Consider the following 14064-nt stretch of genomic DNA (forward strand, 5'->3'; position numbering starts at 1 on the left):
GAGTAATCCCTAACAGGTGCAATTTAAGGTGTATTACTTACTTTATGCCCCTTGTATTATTTACTTGAATTACTTGTATTATTTACGCCCCTTGTGTTATTTACTTTATGCCCCATTGGCAATTTTCATTTATAGAAACTTTCTCTGAGGTTCACTATCCAACCTGTTGTTTTCAACTTCCTTCCTTTCTTCCACTTCAGAACCCATAGGCTTTATCAAATACTTAAGCTAGGGTTGGTGTCACTGTCATTCTTTTAAGAACTCCCAGTGGTGAGGTCAGGAGAGTGTCAGGGCCAGCTGTGGTACTTTGTAAAACAGGTCATGTGTAAAGCAGGAGTTCTTGATTCTCTAGCTATTGAGATATTTGTCCTAGTTTTCAGGCAACTCTATGATATCTTCCCCAACATCTCCTGGATAAAATGCACATTTGCATTCAAAGCCACCTTGGATGTGAAAACCTTAATGATAAAGGCCATTAATCACAGATACATCAGGAGAGGTGCTATCACAACATTGTTACAACTGCAGCAGGGAAATATAGCTCAGGTTATATATATATATATATATATATATTTTTTTTTTTTTTTTTTTTTTTTTTTTTGCGTTACGCGGGCCTCTCACTGTTGTGGCCTCTCCCGTTGCAGAGCACAGGCTCCGGACACGCAGGCTCAGTGGCCATGGCTCACGGGCCCAGCCGCTCCGCGGCATGTGGGATCTTCCCGGCCCAGGGCACGAATCTGTGTCCCCTGCATCGCAGGCGGACTCTCAACCACTGCGCCACCAGGGAAGCCCTCAGGTTATATTTTAATGGTGTTTTGTGATAACTCAGATAAAGAGTTCAAATTGATGATGCAGAAACTGTTCCATCATCTGTGTGGGTGTGGGTGTGGGTGTGTCCCCAGCACCCCTACCCTCCTCCCCCTGTCCCACACATCAAGTTTTTTTCCTCTCTCAGTTTTTTCTTTCTGTGTAGGGATTAAGTATTACAGACAAGGTTGACTGGGCTGAGTTAGTCATAGTGAATCCAGATTTCAGGGCAACCTCCAAAAACACCCATACAGATCACAGGCAAGGACTAAAACCTAAGGGTTAATGATTCGGCATTTTCCAAAGTCTGAAGTTCTAAGTATTTATCCAGATGCTGCCCAAGGGCTTCTATTGCTGCAGTGCATCCCTGCGCTGCCAGGCAGCTGTAGTCAGCACTTTTGGGTGAAATGGCCCCTCCTTGGTTTCCAACCAGGCACTAACTCTGGAGGGAAATTCAGACTCCTTGGGGGTGACCTCAGGACACCATGCTCCTCTGAATCAATTCTGCCTCCCCTTCTGTCAATTCTTCCTTCCAAAGGTTGTCTGCTGTCCTGACCTGAAGGTGCAATAACTGTGTGGTCAGGAGGTAGGAGTAGGGTGGGAATTATAGGATAATTTTTTGTTTAATGGTGCACAGTGAAAAGAGGGCTTTGATTTAGCACACTCTGTGCTCAAATTGGGGAAAGGGAGAAGGCCTTTTTTTTTTTTTTTTGCGGTACGCAGGCCTCTCACTGTTGTGGCCTCTCCCGTTGCGGAGCACAGGCTCCGGACGCGGAGGCTCAGCGGCCATGGCTTACGGGCCCAGCCGCTCCGCAGCATGTGGGATCTTCCCGGACCGGGGCACGAACCCGTGTCCCCTGCATCGGCAGGCGGACTCAACCACTGCGCCACCAGGGGAGCCCGAGAAGGCCTTTTTTAATGCTGTGTATTACAAAGTGGGTTTCCAACTAGCTGAAGTGTTGTTCAAGCAACAGACATTTTCCATAAAAGAATGTTCTTCATCCCAAGGAGCAGATTAGCACCCACAAATACTTTTAACCCATATAGAACAAATAAGTTACTCCCTCTGGGGTTGAGGTAGAGGGGGGTAACTTAATAGAACCATTATTTATTTTTAGAATGTACACTTACCCCACAGGCAAACCACAGGGTAGAGGTCATACCAGGATGTGCTCAAGATAGAAGCCACTCCATTGCCAAGTTCTTGTGGCTTGCTCTCAATCTCTGGGGATAAGAGGGTACAAGTCATTTAGTGTCATTCTGGAATTGACCCAGACCTAAATGGGCTATTTAATATCTTGCTTGTCCTTTTGTTATAATTTGGATACACAGTAATAATAACTGGAGCTAACATTTATGAACCTCATTAAGCACTGCCCTAGATTCTTTACTCGATTACTTGTTTCGTGCTTGCAATAAACTGTCGTGCAGGCACTATTACTTTTTCATAAGTAAATAAAAAACCTGGGGCACAGAGGTGCCCAGGTCACATTGATGGTATTCCGGTCATCTTTTGTCGCCTAATGAATTATCTCAAACCCTAGTGGCTTAAAGCAATAATATTACTTTACTGTTACCTCGCTAGAGGTTGACTAGGCTCAGCTGGGCAGTTCTTATTTAGAGATTCTCACCTGGGGTCTCACACGCGGTTGCAGTCAGATGGCAGCTGTGGCTGTTTCCCCACTCATGTGTCTATTGACTGGGACCGCAGATGGGGCTGTCATGCAGAACCCCACAATAACCTCTCCATGTAGCCTGGACATAGCTATAGCATCACAGCTGGGCTCCAAAAACAAGCATCCTGAAAGGACCAATGAAACCTGTACGACCTAAAATAACAAACAAAAAAAAACTTTTTATATTGAGTTAATTATAGACTAACAGGAAGTTGCAAATATAGTAATAGAGTCCCATGAACCCATCACTCAGCTTCCCCCAGTAGTGATCTTCTGTAACTGTAGGCCAATATCATAACCAGGAAATTAACCATACAATTAACTAGACTGTGAACTTACTCCATTTTACCAGTTATTACATGCCCTTATTTGTGTATGTGTGTGCCTGCGCCTGTGTTCTGTGCAATTCGATTTCACGTTAAGATGCATGTAATTGCCACCACAATCAACATACAAAACTGTTCCATCCAGGAACTCCCTTGTGCTATTTCTTTATAGTCACGCCCACTCCTCCCCACCCTGATACCTGTCCCTTGGCAACAGCACACCTGTTCTTCAACTCTATAGCTTTATCATTTCAAGAATGTTACATAAATGGAATCGCACAGTACATAACCTTTTAAGATTGGCTTTTTTTTCACTACACATAATGCCCTTCAGATCCATCCACTTGTGCATGTATCAATTGTTAGTTCCTTGTGTTGCTGTGTAATGGTCCACATATGCCTTTTAAGACCTAGTCTTGAAAGTCACATAGTTTTACTTCTATGACAATTAGAGACCTGTCCAGATTCAAGTGGATAAATCTGCCCCCTACCTTGATAAAAGTGGAGTCAATATCCCCTTATAAGAAGAGCATAAGAGGGCTTCCCTGGTGGCGCAGTGGTTAAGAATCCACCTGCCAAAGCAGGGGACACAGGTTCGAGCCCTGGTCTGGGAAGATCCCACATGCCATGGAGCAACTAAGCCCGTGCGCTACAACTACTGAGCCTGGGCTCTAGAGTCCGTGAGCCACAACTACTGAGCCCGCGTGCCACAACTACTGAAGCCTGTGCACCTAGAGCCGGTGCTCCGCAACAAGAGAAGCCACCGCAATGAGAAGCCTGTGCACCACAATGAAGAGTTGCCCCTGCTCTCCGCAACTAGAGAAAGCCCGGGCGCAGCAACAAGACCCAACACAGCCAAAAATAAATAAATTTATAAGGGAAAAAAAAATAAAAGAAGAAGAGCAAGAGGAACAGGAGGACTGTGTGTCCATCTGGGAAAATGTAACCTGCCACAGATGGTAAGTGGCAAAGATGGGATTCAAACCCGGGTAGTTTGACTCCAGGTCCCATATTTTTAGGGTGACAACATGGCCATTCTTGCCGCAACAAAGGGAATGAAATCATTACAAACTTAATTGAAGAACAGGCTGATAAGCATATTTTAAATATGCAACATTCGTTATATTTAATTTAAAGAATTCGGAGACAATTAGGAAAGGCTTAGCAACATTAGAATCCTGTATGTTCACTGAAAAAAAAAAAATGATGATAAGAAACATTTAGGTAAGCATCCTGGAAGTAAAAAGACAGATATAATTCCTTTTTCATTTTACAGAACTTCTGATCTCCTAGCTTTCTGTTGACTGGAAATACTCCATGAATGTTTACTACTTAGGAAGATCTCTAACAGAAGTTGGGACCTAAAAAGCCCTATCTTAGAGGTAGACTGTCCAGAATACTTTTCTGAGAGGAAAGAATTCTGGAACCACAGCACAGTTACTGCCCCAAATAAGTTAATCTTCTGTCCTCTCTAGGACTATCACTAGCCCATAGGCACCTCTGAGTGAATTAGGAGAAGACACCCCTTCCTCTGGGCAGAGGCAGCCTGGCACCAACTCTCATAGCTTAGCCTTTGTTGCTGTGAGATAATAGAAAATGTATATATTCATCTCTGCTCCCAGTTCCTGGCACAGAGCTCCTAAAACCCTTGTAATTTCCTAAATAGATACACCAGGAGCATCTTTTATTCTAATATGGGTCTTTGACCCTGCATCCTGACACGAAGCTCCTAAGTCCCTTGGAATTTCCTGGATAATAGGAATGTATTTTGTTCTAATGAGGTGACTCTTGGTGGGCTTCTGGATGGGACTGGTCATCAGAAAGACCAAGCCATGATTAGAAGCTTGAAACTTTCACCTCCACCCACCCACCCAGTTCTCTGAAGAGAGGCTGGAAATTCAGTTAATGTTTGATCATGCCTATGTGATGAAACTTCCATAAAAATCCCCAGTTGGCACTTTTATGCTCTGAATAAACATAGCAATCAGTTGAGCTCTACCTCCTGCCCTGCAGTGGTAAAGGGTAAACCTAGGATGATAATTCAAATCTCTGTTATTCCAGGGTTTGGGTTCATCACTAAGCTGCATCCATTTCTCTCTCCAAAAGACAAATAAAAGTACTCTCATTTTTATGGCTAAGTAATATTCCATTGTATATATGTACCACATGTTCTTCATCCATTCCTCTGTTGATGGACATTCATGTTGCTTCCATGTCTTGGCAATTGTAAATAGTACTGTAGTGAACATTGGGTTGCATGTATCAATATCTTTTCCAATTATGGTTTTCTCTGGATATATCCCATTTGCAGCAACATGGATTGACCTAGAGATTATCATACTAAATGAAGTAAGTCAGACAGAGAAAGACAAATATCATATGATATCGTTTATATGTGGAAGCTAAAAAAATGATACAAATGAACTTATTTACAAAACAGAAAGACTCAGAGACTTCAATAACAAATTTATGGTTACCAAAGGGGAAAGGTGGCAGGAGAGGGATAAATTAGGAGTTTGGGGATTAACATACACACACTACTATATATAAAATAGATAATCAACAAGGACCTACTGTATAGCACAGGAAACTCTACTCAATCTTTAATAACCTATATGGGAAAAGAATCTGAAAAGAATGGATATATGTATATGTATAACTGAATCACTTTGCTGTACACCTGAAACAAACACAACATTGTAAATCAACTATACTTTAACATAAAAAAAATTAAATGTAAGAAAGTACTCTTAAAAACAATCTACAGAACCTACCAACTTTTCACTTTAAGTTAGAACCTTGGAAGGAATGAGACTAAGCTCTGTTCAAATATGGTAACAAAAAAGTTGGATTTAATCAAGCAAATAAATCAGAGAAAGTAAGGAATTAGAAGTGAAAAGGAAAGTTAGAGAAAAAAGCCTTTCACTGATTTTTTTGGATTTCCCCTCAGATTGTCACTTGTATACTACTAATGTTATACTGATTACCATAGTGGGTTCATTTATTCCAAATTCCGAGGTGAAGAGTTTACAGTACAGTATTTGTCATCTTTGTCATCTTTCTGAATGACGTTCTTTATAGAACCCCCTTTCAGAGCATTTCTCAGCACAGTACATGCCTTTAGAATGTAGCATAAATTCTAAAAGAAATTGAGGAGGCAGGAATAGACTGGGATAGGACTCCTTATTATATAGAAAGACTTGTTTAAGCAACTATCGTCACTCAAAACCTAGAGCCCGTGTCCAGTCATTTACTCTAACAAATCCCACGCTGAAGAACATTCTCAGCACTGGCAGGGTGTCTGGGCACCCAGTCCCCCACTCCACCAAGCTAGACAAGGCTACAGCAACACTCCCAATCACCCCTGAGTTACGGTGAGTAGATGCAGGGTCCCTGGGCCCTCCTGGACCTTGGGTGCTACCAGGCTAAGAGCAGCCAGAAGTAAACCTGGCCAGGCAATCACAGAGGTTTCTTTTATGCAGAGGTGAATGCTAAAGAGGAACAGCTTCAATAACAGCTCTGTTTGACACCCATATGACATTCCTGGCCCGACCCCGTGAGTCTGTGGCATCACCACTTCTATACATCCAGAGCCGCCATTTTAAAATGTCCCAGTCTTGATGGTGTGCCAGTGGCATACAGCTGGGTGTCCACAGATGTCCTCAAACTTTTTTGTGTGTGTGTGGTACGTGGGCTTCTCACTGTTGTGGCCTCTCCCGTTGCGGAGCACAGGCTCCGGACGTGCAGGCTCAGCAGCCATGGCTCACGGGCCTAGCCGCTTCACGGCATGTGGGATATTCCCGGACCGGGGCACGAACCCGCGTCCCCTGCATCGGCAGGAGGACTCTCAACCACTGCGCCACCAGGGAAGCCCTTTTTTTCTTTTCTTAATTAGTTTTTATTGGAGTATAGTTGCTTTACAGATGTCCTCAAACTTGGTAAAAGCACCATCTCCAAACATATTTCTCTATTAGTGCCTTTATCTTATCCTTAAGAATAGGAGGTTATCTTTGAATTCTGCAGAAAACCAAACAGTGCTTGTTATGAGGTAGCAAGTTTTGGCTGATTTACAACCCCGGTAGAACAAATTCTATATCTAATCACGGTTGGGCACGATTGCCTCCCCACCACCTTGCATATCCTTCCTTTAGAAAAATTTTTGTATCTTCCAAGCTAACATCTGACAACTTTAAAACTAAGGAACATCTTCTTTGCATTATCTAAAACAAGATTGGCAATCTTTAACCTTGGTGTCCAAATTGGCCCATTGATTTAGGACACAGGTCATCAAAAACAGTCACATTGGGCTTCCCTGGTGGCGCAGTGGTTGAGAGTCTGCCTGCTAGTGCAGGGGACACGGGTTCGAGCCCTGGTCTGGGAGGATTCCACATGCCGTGGAGCAACTAGGCCCATGAGCCACAACTACTGAGCCTGCACATCTGGAGCCTGTGCTCTGCAACAAGAGAGGCCACAGTAGTGAGAGGCCCACACACCACAATGAAGAGAGGCCCCCGCTTGGCACAACTAGAGAAAGCCCTTGCACAGAAATGAAGACCCAACACAGCAAAAATAAATAAATAAATTACTAAACTCCTACCCCCAACATCTTCTAAAAAAAAAAAAAACCAGTCACATTCTCTCTAGAAACTACTATCAAAATCTAGGGCATATGTGAGAATATCACCGGGTGTGGGTCATGCTACCTTGAGAGAAGCAGGGAAAGAGCTATAAAGAGAACCCAGAAATGAACAATGGATAAGAGGGAGAGAGATTTTCACCTTTTCCTCTCCTCCACCCCTGCTCTTGGCTCTACTAGGTTAGGGAGTCTTCTGTTGCCAGATTTAATAAATAAAAATACAGTCTGTCTAGTTAAATTCAGATAAATGATGAATAATTTTATAGGATAAGTATAACCCTGTGGAATTATTTGGGACATACTTATTCTAAAAAAACTTATTTACTCTAACTGAAATTCGCATTTGACTGGAGCAAACTGTACTATGGTGAGAACAGCAAAGATTTTGAAACAAGGCAAACATAGGTTTGAATCCTGCAAAATTGCTTATTATTCATGAGCCTCTGGCCATGTCATGTAGCTACTTTGAGCCTCAGTCTCCACATCTTCAGATGAAGAAATGACATTACTTCATAGAGTTGTCATGGGGATTAGAAATAAGCAAATGCTGTAACTAGCAAGTGGTCAACAAGATGATGTCCGCTGGTTAATCCTCTTAAATTGTTGTTATATTTTCTGCTTCATTCTTCTTTCTACTTCTGATCTAAAATACATCTAAAATCCAAATATTTTTACAGCCTTCTTCTCCCCTCACCCATTACCACTCCACTTCATGTAATATGGAGAATACATATTAATTTTCCACAGCTTTTTTCCCCCACTACAGATAATTTATTGTCATAGGAGCCATAAAGTGTCATAAAACTATGGCATTTTCATTTGCAGCAACATGGATGGGCCCAGAGATTATCATACTAAGTGAAGTAAGTCAGACAGAGAAAGACAAATACCATATGATATCACTTATATGTGGAATCTAAAATATGACAAAAATGAACTTATCTACGAAACAGACTCACAGACATAGAGAACGACTTGTGGTTGCCAAGGGGGAGGGAGGTGGGGGAGGGAAGGAGTGGGATTTCGGGGTTAGCAGATGCAAACTCTTATATACAGAATGGATAAGCAACAAGGTCCTATAGGGAACTATATTCAGTATCCTGGCATAAACCATAATGGAAAAGAATATGAAAAATAATGTATATTTATGTGTAACAGAATCTCTTTGCTGTACAGCAGAAATGAACACAACATTGTAAATCGACTGTACCTCAATAAAATAAACTAAAAAAAAAAGACAACTATGGCATTTTAATTCCCTGGCTCAAGATAGGCCTGGAGGGTCCTGCAAAGTTGAGAGCTGGGACTATTGCAGGGACAAGAGAGCACAGTGTGATTAGAGGGGGTTACAGCACAGAATACCAGCTATCAGTGTTATTCCTTAACCACTGAACAATAAATGAAGCTATTCACTGGAGAGAAGCTAAGAGTTTAGTAGGTCTCTCTTCCTACGTAAGCTCTGGAAAAGCCAAAGGGAATGATTTTTAGGGTTAAAAAATGGTTTTGGCTTCTCCCCGCTGAGTCGTTTAGGAGGAGAGACAGGGTTGCAATCCAGATCAGATAATTACAACTGACCTACTGACAGCTGTAACCACACTTAGAACACAAACTGCTGCAGAGGGGAGGAAATGTGCTTGGAAAGTTTTATTAATAAAGCATAGCATTATGAAAGAAACCTCACAGACATGAAAAGAAATGCTTACTTCAGAAACCACAAGCGTACAAATCCTGTCCTCCATCACCTACTGGAGCAAACTCTACAACTCAGGAACTGAAGGCCTGCTTTCAATAGCTGAGGGGTCCAATGTACTCTGGAAAATTTGCCAAAATCTCTCTTTGTCTGCTCACACAAAATCCTGATGATGCCCCATCATACAGGGAGACTCAGCTGACAGTGAGACTGATGACTCCACACAATGTTAGGGGGAAAGTAAATGGACACAGCCATTCTATCAGCTTCTGTCAATATTTAAATGCACCTGTCCCTTAATTCAACAATTCCACTCTGAAAGATCTCTCTTAAGGACATGCTTATTCACAAAGTTAAATGTGTATTTTTAGAAAACTGTCTCTGCGAAATTGCTTATTGTAGCAAACAATTAGAAATATCCTAAATGTCTCTCAATAGAGGAACAATTGAATGTATGACAGTGTAGTTTTACTGTGAAATATACACCACAGTTAAAAAGAATGAGATATGTTTATATATCCTAATAAAGAGAGCTTTCTAAGACATATTTTATGAAGGTGGGAGAACTGCAAAAAATATCAGTATAATCCAATTATATTAAAATAAACAAGTGTTTCTGTAGTTACCTGTGTATGTAAATGTTTAGTGTAGTGTCTTGAGTGATGTGATAGCACTTACAACTAGAGAAAAAAGATTACTGGGGGAAATGGAGGGACGTCCCCACACATTGATTCAGTATACCTCTGTACCATTTGAGTTTTTAACAAGGTGTATATGAGAATTAGTTGTATCATTTTAACTACTCACTCTTAAAAAGAAACGTAAAAAAATTAAATTAACTACTTTGAATATTCTCCCCAAATCTTATTTACTTACCTAAAAGCTCTACTTTTTGAAACGAATCACAGAGAAAATCTAAATTGTGTACCTGCGGCAAATTCACATGTATCTAGGATTTTCTGAGCATATTCACCCAGGATTCTGGCATTTAATTGCTCCAGAGGTGGAGGAGACTCAGAGAAAGAATTCACACCCTGGATCAAGTAAAAATACTCAGGCTTTGCTCAAGGATTCTGCAGAACCATCCAAAAAGAGGAGAGGGGTCGTTTGTGAGTACACATGGATAATCACGGGGCTCCTCAGATTGCCCTCAAACACAGGGAATTATAACAAAGTCGTAGAGGAAGAAGGCTGTTTAAAACACTAACCAGGGCTTCCCTGGTGGTGCAGTGGTTGAGAGTCCGTCTGCCAATGCAGGGGACACGGGTTCGTGCCCCGGTCCGGGAAGATCCCACATGCCGCAGAGTGGTTGGGCCCATGAGCCGTGGCCGCTGAGCCTGCGCGTCCGGAGCCTGTGCTCCGCAACAGGAGAGGCCACAACAGTGAGAGGCCCGCATACCGCAAAAAAAAAAAAAAAGTTTCCCTCAGATTGAAGGTTAGTGTAACTGCAATAATGGAGCATTACCTAGGATGTTCCTAGGTCTTTCACATGTCAGTGTTTCCCAACCTCATCTGCATATTATAGGAACCCCTGGAGAAATGTAAAGAATATGGATGGCTGAGTTCTACTCTCAAAGATTCTGAGTTAATTGTTCTGGGGAGTTTTAGAGGCACCTCAGGTGATTCTAAAGTACAGCCAATGTTGAGAACCACTGATGCAAATAGAATCTTGGTCTAACTCTGCAACCCCTGGTCCTCCAGACTTGCCCAGATATGCTCAGACTTGTCAAAATCCTAGGGTGAGCATAGTCATAGCTTTGTTACCCTTCAATGTCTGGTCTCTTGTGTTCACAGAGAGGATTACTAAATCTCATCTTATTTATTTATTTTATTTATTTGGCTGCACCGGGTCTTAGTTGCAGCACGTTGGAGCTTCGTTGCAGCATGTGGGATCTGTAGTTGTGGCATGCGAACTCTTCTTAGTGGAGGCATGCAGACTCTTAGTTGCAGCGTGTAGGATCTTGTTCCCTAACCCAGGCCCCCTGCTTTGGGAGCGCAGTGCCTTAGCCACTGGACCGACCACCAGGAAAGTGCCTTTTCTTTTTTTTTTTTTTCGTGTAAAACCTGTGAGCTATGCTCACATATGCTGGCTTACCATACACTATCTATGTGTGCACGCAGGGTTTTTTCCCCCTACCAAATGCAAATGCTAAAAACACTACCATCTGGTCAACCCCTGCTGACCCCTAATTGTTCAACCAATAAGGGCAAGAACATTCCTAAAAATGAGAGCAGAGATTTTATCTGTTAAATGTGTTCAGAGTTCTCATTACCTTCAGAACATAAAACAATTTCCCATTCCAGATAATGTTTAGTGAATGCATGATAAGCACAAAGCGTTATCATGCATCTTATTTGAGAAGCACAAAGATATTGATAGAAAACACGATGTTTACACTGTAGGAGCTTACCACTGAAATAAGGAGATTCAACATAAACCACTAAGAGAGTACTTTTAAAGAGCAAAGGATGAATAAATACAATTAAGATGCAAACATTACGATATTAACGACTACCATCTGTGAAAGACCTGTAAGTGTCTCAGGTCAAAATATATTTTATATATAGAAAGTTTTTCTAATGTTTGGAACAACCTGTGAGGTAGATTCTCCCTGTGCTTTAAAGAACAGAGAAATAAAGTGCAGAAGTTAAGTAATTTACCCCAAATGACAGAGTTACTATTCCATTATCATACTATGTAGTAGTATTATTCTTCAGTAATTTAAATATACATTTTGATGAAGACAAAAAATTCATACCAACATTCTGTGAAAATGTAATTCCATTTCCACGGTATCAAGTCAATATATTACATGCAGCTATCATGACTATTTTAGGGATTTTAGAAAGTTTAAAGAAGACATTAAAATGTCTAGTGAAGAAAAAAAAAAAAATGTGTAGTGAAGATGCAGTGCTTGGGAAGTCAGAGCTGATAAAATGACTTCCCCCAGCAAACCATCCCCCTTTCCAGCCGTGGTTTCCTTATGTATAAAACATGGATACTATTTTTACACCTGCCTCAAGGACATGCCATGAGAACAGAGAATTTCCTCACTGAGGTGTAAGAGTGGTTTTGTTTTGATTTTAATGTCCTGAGGTGAAGAAGTTTGAGAGGTGGGTTTTCTCCCAAAGCTAAAGCAGCCAAGGTGGAGGGTCTCACATTTTCCTGGGTTCTTCCAAGGCTGAATGTGTCCTCCATGGGGGTTGCGAGGAGGAGGCAGCAGGCTGGCCCCAGCCAGAGGTCACCCTCCGTGCCCGGCAGGTGGTCCTGGCATTGTGGCAGGACAGGCACACTGCTAGCATTGCCTTCACCAATGAGTCTTTTTTTTTTTAGAAGTAGAGAATGTCTGGGCTTTTTAAAATTATTATTTATTTTATCTCTTTATTTTTGGCTGCGTTGGGTCTTTGTTGCTGTGCACGGGCTTTCTCTAGTTGCAGCGAGCAGGGGCTACTCTTCACTGCAGTGTCTGGGTTTCTCATTGCGGTGGCTTCTCTTGTTGCAGAGCACGGACTCTAGGCACGTGAGCTTCAGTAGTTGTGGCACGAGGGCGCAGTAGTTGTGGCTCACAGGTTTAGTTGCTTCGCGGCATGTGGAATCATCCTGGGCCAGGGATCGAATGTGTGTCCCGTGCATTGGCAGGCAGATTCTTAACCACTGTGCCACCAGGGAAGTCCCACCAATGAGTCTTGGCAACAAGCAGCCCCTGACGGACCACTGAGCACCCGAACCTTCTCTCTGTCTCCAAGGATCAGAGCTGGGGAGGGGAACACTGAAGTTGACGAGTACTTGGCTGAGTTGGACAAGCTTCAGCAACCTCAGCTGGTGGGGGGGATGGAGGTGGGTGTGGGTGTGGGGTTGAGGGGAGGGGGAGGGCAGGGGTGAAGAAGCCTAGCAAGGTCAAGGCTAAAGTCTTCCAGGAGTTGCCCTGAGGAAGGAGCATCTCCTGAGAAGGAAATTGTGGAAAACGTAATGAAGGAGACATTACCAACATGGAATCAATAAGCTGAAAAAGAACTTTTAGTTTATTCTAATACTTTATAATTTCAAATAAGTTGTAAACAACTACACTAGAGGAAAGACAATTTTCTTTCCAATCTCTCTATAGAAAATAATTATTACAAAATCTTTGTCACCTCAAGAGGTAATCAAAGAGTATGCAAGAAAAAAAGATTTTAGGGTATGTTGGTGAGCTAATAAAGATAATATTAATACTGAGTTTTTTCTTTATTTTTAATGTTTGTGGTATTTGTTACCTCTTTCAAATGTGCAACTTGTGGTGATTAATAGTCCTAAATAAACATTCAATCTCGTATTCACATTTTTGCATTCCTTGTCTTAAAAAGCGTCCCCAAATTGTATAAACTTCAAGCTCACAAAACCTGGAACATTCTGAGTACAATATAAATTCAATATGGAGTGAACAGCTAGCCTATAAAAATCCAAATCTAGAGTGTTACTGTCACTCATAGAACACCTGAGATATCAGGTAGATGAGAGACTTGGATGGTGGAGAGGGGTGGAAAAGAGAGTTAAGTGGTAATGATAACAGACACCCAGGACTAGATGGGGCAGAGCGACAGTCTGCCCCTGTCCAAGGGCATAGAGGACACTCACTCACAGGCCACGGTTAGGAGTTTAGATCTTACTCTAAGAGCAATGGGAAATCATCAGCAAGCTTTAAGCAAGGGAGGAAGTGTTAAGTGTGTGAGCAGGGAGACCACTTAGCAGGAGATAAATGGTGACAGTTGTTCAGGATTTCCCCTGCCCCATGTCTACGGTCACCAAGTAGAATCAGCCTACCTGTGAGGAGTCCGAGGTTCACTGGCTCCCCCAGAAATCCTCGCTTGGCCAGTTGACTCCTGAGTCTGCAGCCGAGCGCTACAAAAACCCCTGGGGGAGGTGGACGGCTCACACGCTCTCAGCTTTCC

The sequence above is a fragment of the Delphinus delphis genome, chromosome 7 (assembly GCF_949987515.2).
Source record: "Delphinus delphis chromosome 7, mDelDel1.2, whole genome shotgun sequence".
NCBI lineage: Eukaryota > Metazoa > Chordata > Mammalia > Artiodactyla > Delphinidae > Delphinus > Delphinus delphis.